Here is an 11,194-nt window from a genome sequence, read left to right as displayed (position 1 = left end):
CTTGGGGCTGGCCTTGCTACTGCTTCACCTGCAGGCGGAGTGTAGATTCCCTAAGCCAGTGTCTTCGTTATTTATTGAGCACTGACTGTGTGCCCTGTATCCACTCAGGTGCTGCTGTTACAAAACACAAGACCCCAAGTAGCCAAGGGAATGACTAAATGGTTAAGGACTCTGGGCATCCGTGGCCAGAGCCAGAGCCACCTCTTCTGATAGGACACCTTAGGGGGAAAAGTGACATTTGTACTGGGCCTTGAAGCATGCACAGTATTTTGAGGGGTAAAGAGGAGAAAGAGGGATTGTTGAAGGAAGACAGATGCATGGAGAGGCCACAGACAGAGTGGTGCCCGGAAGCCCACTCAGACTGGCATGGATAAATCTTGGTCAGCATGGCAGTTGGAGGCTGGGAGAGCCAGGCTGGATACTATCTATGCCAACTGGAGAATGTGTAGCCACATCAGGAGTCTGTGCGGAGATGCTGGACTGAGCAGCAACAGTCTGATGGAACCCTGCTTTCAGTCTGAAAGACTGACCGTGTTCTTACCTAAGGGAGTGCATTCGATATCTCAAGTGGACGATTGGAATCATGAACACTGCTGAAGCACACCTATACACATACCTAAGATAACATTTAATTCAGAGTTATAATAGTTTAATCCCAGCACTCAGGAGGCAGAGGCAGGTGGATCTCTGAGTTTGAGACCAGCCTGGTCCTTAGAGAGAGTTCCAGGACAGTCAGGGAGATATAGAGAAACCTTGTTTCGAAAAACTAAATAATAATTAATAATAACTTAGGAATTGCTTCTGGAATTTTCCATTTAATATGCTCAGACTCTAATTGATGACAAGTCACTGGAATGTCAGGAAATGACAGAGAAGCTGAGGGGAGTTGACTGCAGTGTTGCACGCTCACCTTGAAGAGTGCAAGGCCCCTGTGAGCCCAGCTAGCACGGAGACTCTGAGGTCACTGAGACCTGGCTCCTGTCCTTGAGGAGAGCACACTCCTGCAGAGAGGTCATGCGAGGAAGAATTTGGATGCAATGTGGCAAGACAGTTATGGGAAGAGAGAAGAAAATGAGAGGAGCAGTGGGCGGGCTTACAGAGGAAGCGACATTAGGCTGGTGTGGAAGTTGGCGTGTGCAGAGGGGAGCCATGCGTTCTTCAGGCAGGTCTCGCACATCTAACGTGAGACAGCTGTGAGTGTGGCAGGTCTACCCGGCATCTGCAGGCTGTGCTCTCATACACAGTCAGCCCAGTAAGGAAGTGATGGGTGCAGTCCCACCCACTCAAAACTCTGGAGAAAGTGATCATGCCTGACCGCTCGCTCCTGGAACACCAGCACAGAAGAGGCAAAAGTGAAAGCAGGAGGTCCAAGGGTTCAAGGCCAGCCTGGGCTATGTGAGGCCTTTCCCTCTCCCTCAAAAGCCCTTAAACCCCAACAACCACAAAAACCACAAAGTAAAATAAACCAGAAAAACTCTGTGGAAGGACATGTAGTGGCCCAGAAGGAAACCTGCTTCAGCTGCTTCCAAAGGAATAAATCAGTGGTAGCGCTGATTTGGGGGGTGGGGTAGAAGTGCTTCAGGCAGCTCAGTTTCAGGTCCAGCGCAAGCCAACCACTGTTTGGACATTCACCAGTGTCCAAGTAGCAACACCGTGCCTGGCCCGTGGTTGTGGGGAAGGGGGTGAGAGAAAGAGAACATTTTACAGCGGAGATGGGGGTTTTGATCCATCAAAAATGTGTAGCTCACCAGGCACACGAGTGTACACAGGGCCTTCAGGATATCCCCCCTCTAGATAGTGAGTTCTGGGAGCACAGGTGGGGACAGGGGAGGGGACGGTAACAGTTTATCTGGATAGACTGAGGACAGATCGGGAATAGTCCTGGATATGTGACAAAGGAAACTGGGCTTTATCTTACAGTTGGGAAGCCGTCTCTACGGAACTTAAAGATATGGACGTGTTGGGCTTCAGACGGGGTTTGAAAACAGACCTGCATGCAGGAAGATCAGCTCACAGGCTATTTCATGCCCTCTCAGAGATCGCCAGACTCTGAAATAAGAAGTTGGGTTGAGGATAGAGAAGAGGGCAGCAGAATTGAGAGGCATTGGGAGGCCAGATTCCAAGCTGGGAGTGGTCCACATACCTGCACTGCCAGAGACTATGGGTCTGAGGCGGAGGATTTTGAGGTTCAGGCCAACCTGGGATACATAGTAAGTTCACTACCAGCCTGAGTTGTATATATATGTAATGCTAATATTTTTAAAGAGGCTATGAATTTGTGAGGGAGTGGGGTGAGGGGGAAGCATGAGAGGGGGTAGAGGGAGGAAGGAGAAATTATACACACACACTCACACATAGTATACATATATGCAATTTTAAAATGTAGTAAAAAATATCTGGGAAGGTGAGGGTAGATAGCTCAGTGGTAGAATGATTGTCTCCCATGTCCAAAGGCCCTGGGTTGTTCCATCCCCAGTATCTCAAAATTAAATAATCAAAAAAAGAAGAGAGGCTAGAGGTGGCTAGCTGGTAAGAACATGTACTGCGGGCTGGAGAGATGCCCTAGTGGTTAAGAGCACTTGTTGGTCTCACGGAGTTTGAGTCTCGGCACCCACATGATGGTTCACAATAGGTATGTAAGTCCAGTTCCAAGGGACCCAATGTCTTTTCCTAACCTCTACAGGCTCTGCATGCACACTCAGGCACATACACAAAATAAATATTAAAATAAAAACATGTACTGCACTTGTAGATGGCCCAGGCTCAGTCCCTTGAAGTCACACCGAGTGGCTTATGATGGTCTGCAGCTCCAGCTCCAGCTCCAGAAGTCCAGCCCATTTCTAGACTCTGTAGGAAGTCCAAGAATGACCTTAGTTTCCCTATCTGAAAGTGGGAGAATAGTGTCTGTCACACTGTTAGAATTCTCAGGATAGCTTGATGAAGTAATCCATTGAGCACTTAGCACACAGAGCAGGTGGGCGGGCAGAACTCTAAGCACTAAGTCCCATTTTACCAGAAAGTTCCCCATCACTACAAACTACCAGAGAAATGGAGAAAGGCAGTCTTTTTTTTTTTTTAAAGATTATTTATTATGTATACAGTATTCTTATTCTCGGTATTCTGTCTGCATGTGTGTCTGCAGGTCAGAAGAGGACACCAGATCTCATTACAGATGGTTGTGAGCCACCATGTGGTTGCTGGGAATTGAACTCAGGATCTCTGGAAGAGCAGGCAGTACTCTTAACCGTTGAGCCATCTCTCCAGCCCGAGAAAGGCAGTCTTAAGGAACAATAATGCTGTTTATATATTGGTTTATTTATGTGCTGCCTTGGTCCACAAAGGGCTGGAGGAAGCTTATTGACAAACACTAGAGCGAGGTAGAATAAGTTTGAAATAATAAGAAATGAAGAAATTATCCCACGGAGTAGATGTTGGACCTGAGAACGACCTCAAAGCACCAGCTGCTGCTCATGTGTCCTGAACTTTGTGGGCTCAGTGTGAAGAGGGTGACCGGCTAGCCTGCTCACACGATTCACTGATTCAGGAACTGGAAATGACAGGGGAAGTTGCAGCTTGGGTGCTTTCAGTACGGTTAAGGGAAAAGTAAAACAATGGAAAGCTGTCACTGTGGACCAGGCTTCTGCTGCGTGCCCAATGGAATACACTGAAACTCAAAATGGGGTCGCTCCTGCCACCACTCCAAGCCACGTGGGTCGCTCATTCCATGCCACCAACTGAACCCAAGCTGCTTCTCTGGCTTTCCAAGGTATCAGGAGCTGGACAGTTTTTATCTGACCCGTCCAGCAGGTCCAGTTATTCAGGGTCTGAAGAGGCTCTACCTGTAAGAATCATGGGTGAGAGAAAAGAAGGAGACCAAGCAGAATTCAATTGTCAAGGTCTCACTTTATATTAGGGTAATGGATACAGCTTATATAGCTCTTGAATGAGGAACTTGGCTTGGGGTGGCGGGTAGGGGGTGGCAAAAGTCACCAGTTAGCACACCTGGTGTTTTTTTGTGTAAGTGGAAACATTCTTTTGTGGTTCTGTTAACAAACAGTTCTCAAGATAGTTGGGATGTGGGGCTCTCTGCAAACATCCTTAGGACAATGGTTCCTGCTATCATCTCTAGGACAATGGTCCCTGACATCTATCCACATTCCCCATGTTGATGCTTTCTGAAAAAGGTAACATGATGCTAATGGATGAATCATTTTCCTATTGCTCTGTCTTCCTGTTCCCACATCACAAGGAGACTCACTTTGAAATGACCCATCTGGGCTTCCTTCCTTCTCTCCTGTCTATACAGACAACTCTTCTTCTCAGCCTTTTGGAAACCCTATTCATTGTTATAGAATGAGGTGGTGTTCCATTCTGGAATCACAGGTAAATCCAGTGATGATCTTTAAATTGTGGATAATTTTGCTCTCTGATAGTACAAAATCCAGAGAGGAATTTATTTTCTCCTAAAGCTGCCACCCCATGAACAAATTCTTCAATATTTTCCTCCCAATAAACCTACAAAGAGCATCGTAAAGCAGCATTGACTTATCTGGTTGGCACTAGAGGGAGAAGCAGGGCATAGAATCTGCAAGACTTTGAAGGGTCTCTGAAATGTTTGAAACCTGGCAAAACTGTCCTCAGATCCAAAATATGAACAAAAAACCACAAAAAACCAAAATAAGCAAACCTGAGACAACATAAATAATTATGACAAGCAATAGAAAATCAAGCAATTCATTTCAATTGTTTAAGCAGAAAAAAATATATATTGTTTGTGTTTTGTTTTTCAAGACATAGTTTCTGTGTAGCTCTGGCTGTCCTGAAACTTACTCTGTAGACTAGACTGGCCTTGAACTCAGGAATCTTCCTGCCTATGCTTCCCAAGAGCTGGAATTACAGGTGTGGGCCACTACCACTCAGATACATTTAATATTTAAAATTTTTTATTGTTATTATTTATGCTGTCTGCATGAGTGTGTGTGCCCAAGGTGGAAGAGGGCATCTGGTCCTCTATGCTATATGGTTGCTAGGAACTGAACCTTGGTCCTCTGGAAGAGCTGCCTGTGTCCTGACCTAACTGACAGCATCCTATCAAATCTGTGAGTCAGGGCTAGGGGAATGGTCCAGCCCCTACTTTTTTTTCTAATCAGTCATTGTTCATTTTGAGATTGTTTGTAAGACAATGGCAAATATTCACTTATCGATTGTGATCCTAACACAGGATGGGCTGACTTCTCTGTCCTTCGATGAGGGGCTTCAGGGTGATTCTCAGAATCCCCAGAATGGCTTGTTTCCCACAGGTATGCAGTGACAAGCAATAAGGAGCCAGTGGCCCCCTCATCCGTATCGGGTTTACTTTGGAAAGGGTACCAGGAAGTCAGATCGCTCAAAGCTAGACATTCTGTAGGAACTTTCACAAGATTTCCTTTCCAAAGAGTTCAGGCAGTGTTTGGTTACACATTCCTAAAACAAACAAACAAACAGAAACACACTTCGGATAATCATGTCAGCTGTCAGGCATGTACATGGAGGTAGTAGCTGGAGCTGGAGCTGGCCAAGGTGGGGGTTGTGCCCCCACCCCATTTTATCTATGTCTCTGATTTCCTTTGGAAAAGTCCAGGAAAGGGCAAAGTGTATCCTCTGCGAGAAGACACTTCCCATGGGAATATGGGAGGCGCTTACACTGCCTCACTGCCTATCCATCTCCAGTCTTTGATGAGGGCCTCCCAATCTCTAGTAAAGATCCATTCTGAGAACAATATTGGAGTTTAGTCTGGGTTGCTGTTCCTCAAAGACCAAGATTCAGATGACAAACTAATTAGTGGGGAAAAATCAAGTTCATTCAGGGGCTGGAACTCCTGGTAGGATCGAGGGTCTCAGGACTGCAAAGGGAAGGAGGGAAAAAGGAGAGGCAGGAGGGCTGAGAGCTAACCGAGGCCCTCACCACCCAGGGTATGTGTGTCCTTTTTCATCTTCTCTAACAATCCCCACGGCTAGGACTTCCTGGGACTAGAATCTGCAGCCTTCCCTGCACCGCCCCCCCCCCACGCCTTTAAAATAAGATGTATTTATTTTTATCTTATATGTCTAAGTGTTTTGTCTGCATGTGTGTATTTGTGCTATGTGTGTGCCTAGTGCCCATGGAGGAGAGGTTTCAGGCTGGAGTTACAGATGGCTGTGAACGGCTATGTGTGTGCTAAAAATCAGACCCAGGTACCCTGGAGGAGACGCCAGTGCCCTTAACCACCAAGCCATCCTCTCCTTTGTTTTCAAGGGAACCAAACACATCGTGGGGGTGGTTCTGTTACAAAGGATAGAAAGTTACGAGCCTCAAAAGGGTAAGGGCATTTTAAGGTGAAGTTGATAGACAACTAGAGGGGAGGGGCTTGTCAACCTTCTAGCCCCTGATGGGCTACTTCCGGTTCTCCCTGGTTCTCAGCCTTATCGTCTATACAAACTGCTTGTGTTGGCACAACAGTGCTTGTGGTCAGGTTCGTTTTTGTTTGATAAACAGAAACGTGTGTCCTCCAAGAGTAACTTTAAGCTAACGTTTTGGAGAAATAAGGGACATCCAGTTTCTCCTACTAGTTCTGCCTACGGGAAACCCAAGGGGACCAGATGCAGACCCTTTTAGGTCTGCCTTCCCGATCTCTAATTTCTCTCCTAAGGCCACTTGGCCTCGTCTGTGACCCTCTTCCCATTCTGTCTTTCCTTGACTACAGCTTCCAGACTGCCCACAGCCCTCAGGGAACACAGCCAACTCGTGCTGGTAGCCTTGGATTCGAGTTCCTATATTAGCACATCCTGAGGGAAACTTAAGTCTCATAACTTAAGTGTGCCACTTAAGATATTTGGTGGACACTGTCTTGGAGCCCCCGGAAGAGGGATGCCTCCAATACTGTGTGGGAAGACCTTTGTCGTGGGTCCCCAGAACCCACTGAGAGGAGACCAATGATCCCCAGGAGTTTACTGACTAATCCAGATGGGGGCAGGCTGGGTCAGCCCTTCGAGAGATCCACGGGAAGCTGCAATGAAGACAGGAACAAGCCCGGAGGCTGTTTTGTGTGCCGCCTCTGGCTTTGCCACCAGCTCATCAGCTGTGGGACTGCAGGCAAGTGACTTTACCTTCTAGAGCAGCTGGCTCTTCTCTGAGGGAGTTGGCTTACAGGACTCTATAGTTTTCTATGACTGTAATGTAATTAGTATAGGATAGTAAATATGGAAAAAAAGAAACTGGTAAATGGATATTTTGAGGTAAAACTAGCTTTTGTTTTTTGAGACAGGGTTTCTCTGTGTAGCCCTGGCTGTCCAGGAACAGACTCTGTAGACCAGGCTGGCCTCGAACTTGCAAAGATCTGCTTTTCTCTGTGCTGGGATCAAAGGCATATGCAACCACAGCCCAGCTAAAACTATTTTTCTTTTTGCTTTTTAAAAATTGCTTTATAAATAATACCATTCAAAATTTCCACTTCCTCCCTTTCTCCCAGTCCCCCAATTAGCCTACCCCCTCCCTCTCCAATCCTAAGAGAGGGCAGGGTTCCCTGCCCTGTGGGAAGTCCAAGGCCCTCCCCCCTCCATCCAGGCCTAGGAAGGTGAGCATCCAAACAGACTAGGAACCCAAAAAACCAGTACATGCAGTAGAGACAAATCCCAGTGCCATTATCATTTGCTTTTCAGTCAATCAGCCCTCATTGTCAGCCACATTCAGAGAGTCCAGTTTGATTACATGCTCATTCAGTCCCAGTCCAGCTGGCTTTGAAGAGCTTCCATTAGATCAGGTACAAAACTAATTTTTTTTTTTTTTTTTTTTTTTTTTTTTTTTTAGGGGAAAAAAACCCAGTGCAGTTTAGACTGTTACCAAAGGCAAATTGCTGGTAGCCACTCCTAGTGAAAAGCTTAGAAACTCGGGGGAAATCTGCCATGAAAAACTGTGTGTCATCTTGTTTTCTGTGGGAAATGCTGTCTTCCTACATAAGACCAAGGTATGTTGAGGCAGAAGCGGAGCTCCTGCAGAATTCCCCCCCCCCCCCCAGGGTCTTTCTGGACCGAGTTGTGGTTGTGGAAGAGGCTGAGGCAGCGGGCTGCGAATGTTGCTCTGTGTCCCAGGGCGCCACCTAGAGGACCCGACGCTGTAAACAACAGTGAGAGCCAAAATGAACTGGATGGCACCAGTGCCACCCATTCACGCTGTGAGAGACAGCCTGTGGCCAGGAGGAAGTGGGAATTTCCATGGCAGGAAGGACCCTGCTTCCAAGATCCATAAATTAGATCACTGGGTGCTGGAATACAGACTCGAAGGCGATGTTACCACAATGGAGTCCGCTGTGAGGTGTGGGAGGTGGAGGAGTGGCCCTTTCTGTGGTGCAGCTTTAAATCACTTGCCCCCAGTGTGAGCTCTTCATAAGTGCCATGGCTGGCCAGCGAGGCAGGAGTGCGAGACTTAAGTGCTTGATAAAATTATCTATTTGAATGAAGGTGATCTGGCTGGAATTCGGTTCCAACATATGAGACAAAAAGTCTTTGAAAAGCCCCCTGTGACTTTTTTAGCTACAGTGTTTTGTTGGGCTAAAATTCCTCGCCAGCATTTGAGTTTGCCACTTGTTTATCCCCTTTTGCTTTCTAAGTGCCACACTCTCGTAGATTGATCTTGTGTAGCTAAATTGGTGCGTGTGGCCAGCGTCCTTCTAATCCTGCCATGGGCAGAGAACACAAGAGCCTTCTGTGCACTGGGAGACTGCAAGGGGAGAGGCCATCTTAAGAGCCATTTTATGGAAAATCCTCAGGCCATTCAAGTGCCTCCCCAAAGACCTTCAAGGGCCAGTATGAAGTGGCTTCAATTGGCAGTGTGTCCCTGGTGTCGGGCTTTGAATGTCAAAAACAGTGTTACTTTGGATTTAACTCTATGAGAGTTCTTTTCTCTCAAGACCTCACACCAAATTTTACTCTTATTTTCCTTCAAGGCACTGAGTTGGGATTTTGAGAGTATGTAGAAATATGTGGATATAGCTAGCCAGGTTTTGGTGGTACAGGTCTATAATTGGGAAAGCTGAGAACCAGGGGGGACTGAGTTCAAGTCCAGCCTATGCAACTTAGTGAGATCCTGCCTTGAAAAAAGGAAAAGGAGGGTTGGGGTGTGATTTGATTGTAGAGCTCTGGATTCGATCCCTGGCACTGCAAAAAAGAATTAAGCTAAATATATATGAGTGTGTTTAATGATTTTCAGGAGAATTGTCTACTCTTTTGTTGTTGTTTTTCAAGACATGTTTTCTTTGTGTAGCCTCGGCTGTCCTAGAACTCACTGTGTAGACCAGGCTGGCCTCCGTCTCAGAGTTTCACCTGCCTCTGCCTCCCAAGTGCTGGGATTAAAAGTGTGCACCACCACTGCCTGGTTTTTTTTTTCCCTATAAAATAAATGATTAAAGAAATATGAAGCCAGGCGGTGGTGGCGCACGCCTTTAATCCCAGCACTTGGGAGGCAGATCTCTGGGAGTTCGAGGCCAGCCTGGTGAAGGATAGGCACCAAAAAAGCTACAGAGAAACCCTGTCTCGAAAAAAAAGAAAGAAAGAAAGAAAAGAAAAGAAAGAAATAAATATGAGTGAGCCAGGCATGTGGCACACACCTCTAATCCCAGCGCTTGGGAGACAGAGGCAGGAGGATCTCTGTGAGTTCAATGCCAATTGGTCTACCCTGTGAGTTCTGAGCTAGCTAGGACTACCGAGAGATTCTGCCTCAACGAAATAAAATGAAAACAACAACAACAAAAAACCAAGTGCTGTTTATATTCCTAGTTGGCTTTGGAATTTACACTCCCTTTCTACCTTCTCAGAAAGTGCTTTATTACAGGTGCGCGCGCGCGCGCGCGCGCGCACACACACACACACATGCGTACACACAAACCAAACTCCAGAGCAATGCTTCAATTTTTATTTTTCCCAAAGACTGGCTTGTACTAAAAGTCTGTTTCTCACTTTCTCACCAGTCACTGGAAAGCCCTTTTGGGGCCAGGACTGTGTTTGTTTCGATTTTCCTTCTCTCTGGAGAGAACCAGGACAGATTTGAGGTTTACTTTGGTTTGGGGTGACAGAGACTGGCCTTGCTAATACTTGCTCTGCTGGGGCTTTCTTTATGTCAGCAGCTGTGGGAATCTGAGCTCAAGCAGGAAACTTTCGGGAAATTTAAATGATAAAGTCTTGTGACAAAAAGAGACTGTCTTAAGTGCCTGTAACTGGAAAGAAAAAGTAGAAGTCTTCATTTCCTAGGTGTGCTGTGCACCCAGGACACACAAAATCAACTGCTCCTTTCCTTGAATAAGAATAAAATTGTCTTAGTTACTTTTCTATTGCTGTGTTAAGACACCATGACCAAGGCAACTTATAGAAGAAGCATTTGATTGGGTTTACAGTTCCAGAGGGATAGGCGTTCATGACCATCCTGGCAGGCAGCGTGGTAGCAGGCAGGAATGGCATGGAATGGCAGCTGGCAGCTCACATCCAATCCACAAGCAGGAATACTGGGATGGTGGGAAGCTTTGACCCATGACAAGTCTCCTCAAACAAAGCCACGCCTCCTTGAACAAAGGCACACCTTTTAATCCTTCCCAAATACTTCTACCAACCTAGACCAAGTAGTCAAACATGTAAGCCTGTTTCAAGCCACCCCAGACCTCGTCTGCGACGTCTCATTTTCTCTTCAGCGCCCACCCTACTCCCTTCTTTTCTCCACAGCCTCAGATTTGATAGACATGTCTGCAATGGCTCCACCTGTCTTGTCTTCCTTTCTCATCAACTTCTTGACTCCACACTTCTCTGAACTCTGAATTCTCCTCTCTTTCCAACCCATGAGGTAAGGCTCACTGCAACTCCAGAAAACCCCGCCTTCTTTATGATTCCTGAGACACTTTCTTCTCTCACATGTTTACTCTTAGGACCATCCTCTCTCTTTTTGATATCTGTTGTCTCTGTCCGGCTTTCAAACCTATGATCTCCCTACTGCTCAGTCCTGGGGCTCTAGAGCTTTCCTCCATGCTGTGGACTAGTCTGTGTCCCCACCCTCTCATTTGTGTGTTGAAGTCTTAACCTCTGGTGGCTCAGAATGTGGCCTTATGTGAAAGTGGGTCTCTGCATAGGCAATCATCCTGATCGATTCTATTTCTACTCCCTCCCTCCCTCCCTCCCTCCCTCCCTCCCTCCCTCC

At 46.6% G+C, this 11,194-nt stretch overlaps 1 protein-coding gene across 1 annotated transcript in view; it reads left to right on the top strand.

The window, feature by feature from the left end:
• Positions 1-11,194, top strand: part of Atp6v0a4 (ATPase H+ transporting V0 subunit a4) — a 78,500-nt gene that overhangs the window by 16,629 nt on the left and 50,677 nt on the right. The window lies entirely within an intron of this gene.

This window comes from Alexandromys fortis, unplaced genomic scaffold, assembly GCF_014885135.2.
Source record: "Alexandromys fortis isolate MF-2015 unplaced genomic scaffold, M_Fortis_MF-2015_v1.1 scaffold_57, whole genome shotgun sequence".
Taxonomy (NCBI): Eukaryota; Metazoa; Chordata; class Mammalia; order Rodentia; family Cricetidae; genus Alexandromys; species Alexandromys fortis.
Note: the sequence above shows the minus strand (reverse complement) of the source record. Positions and strands in the feature narration are given on the sequence as shown.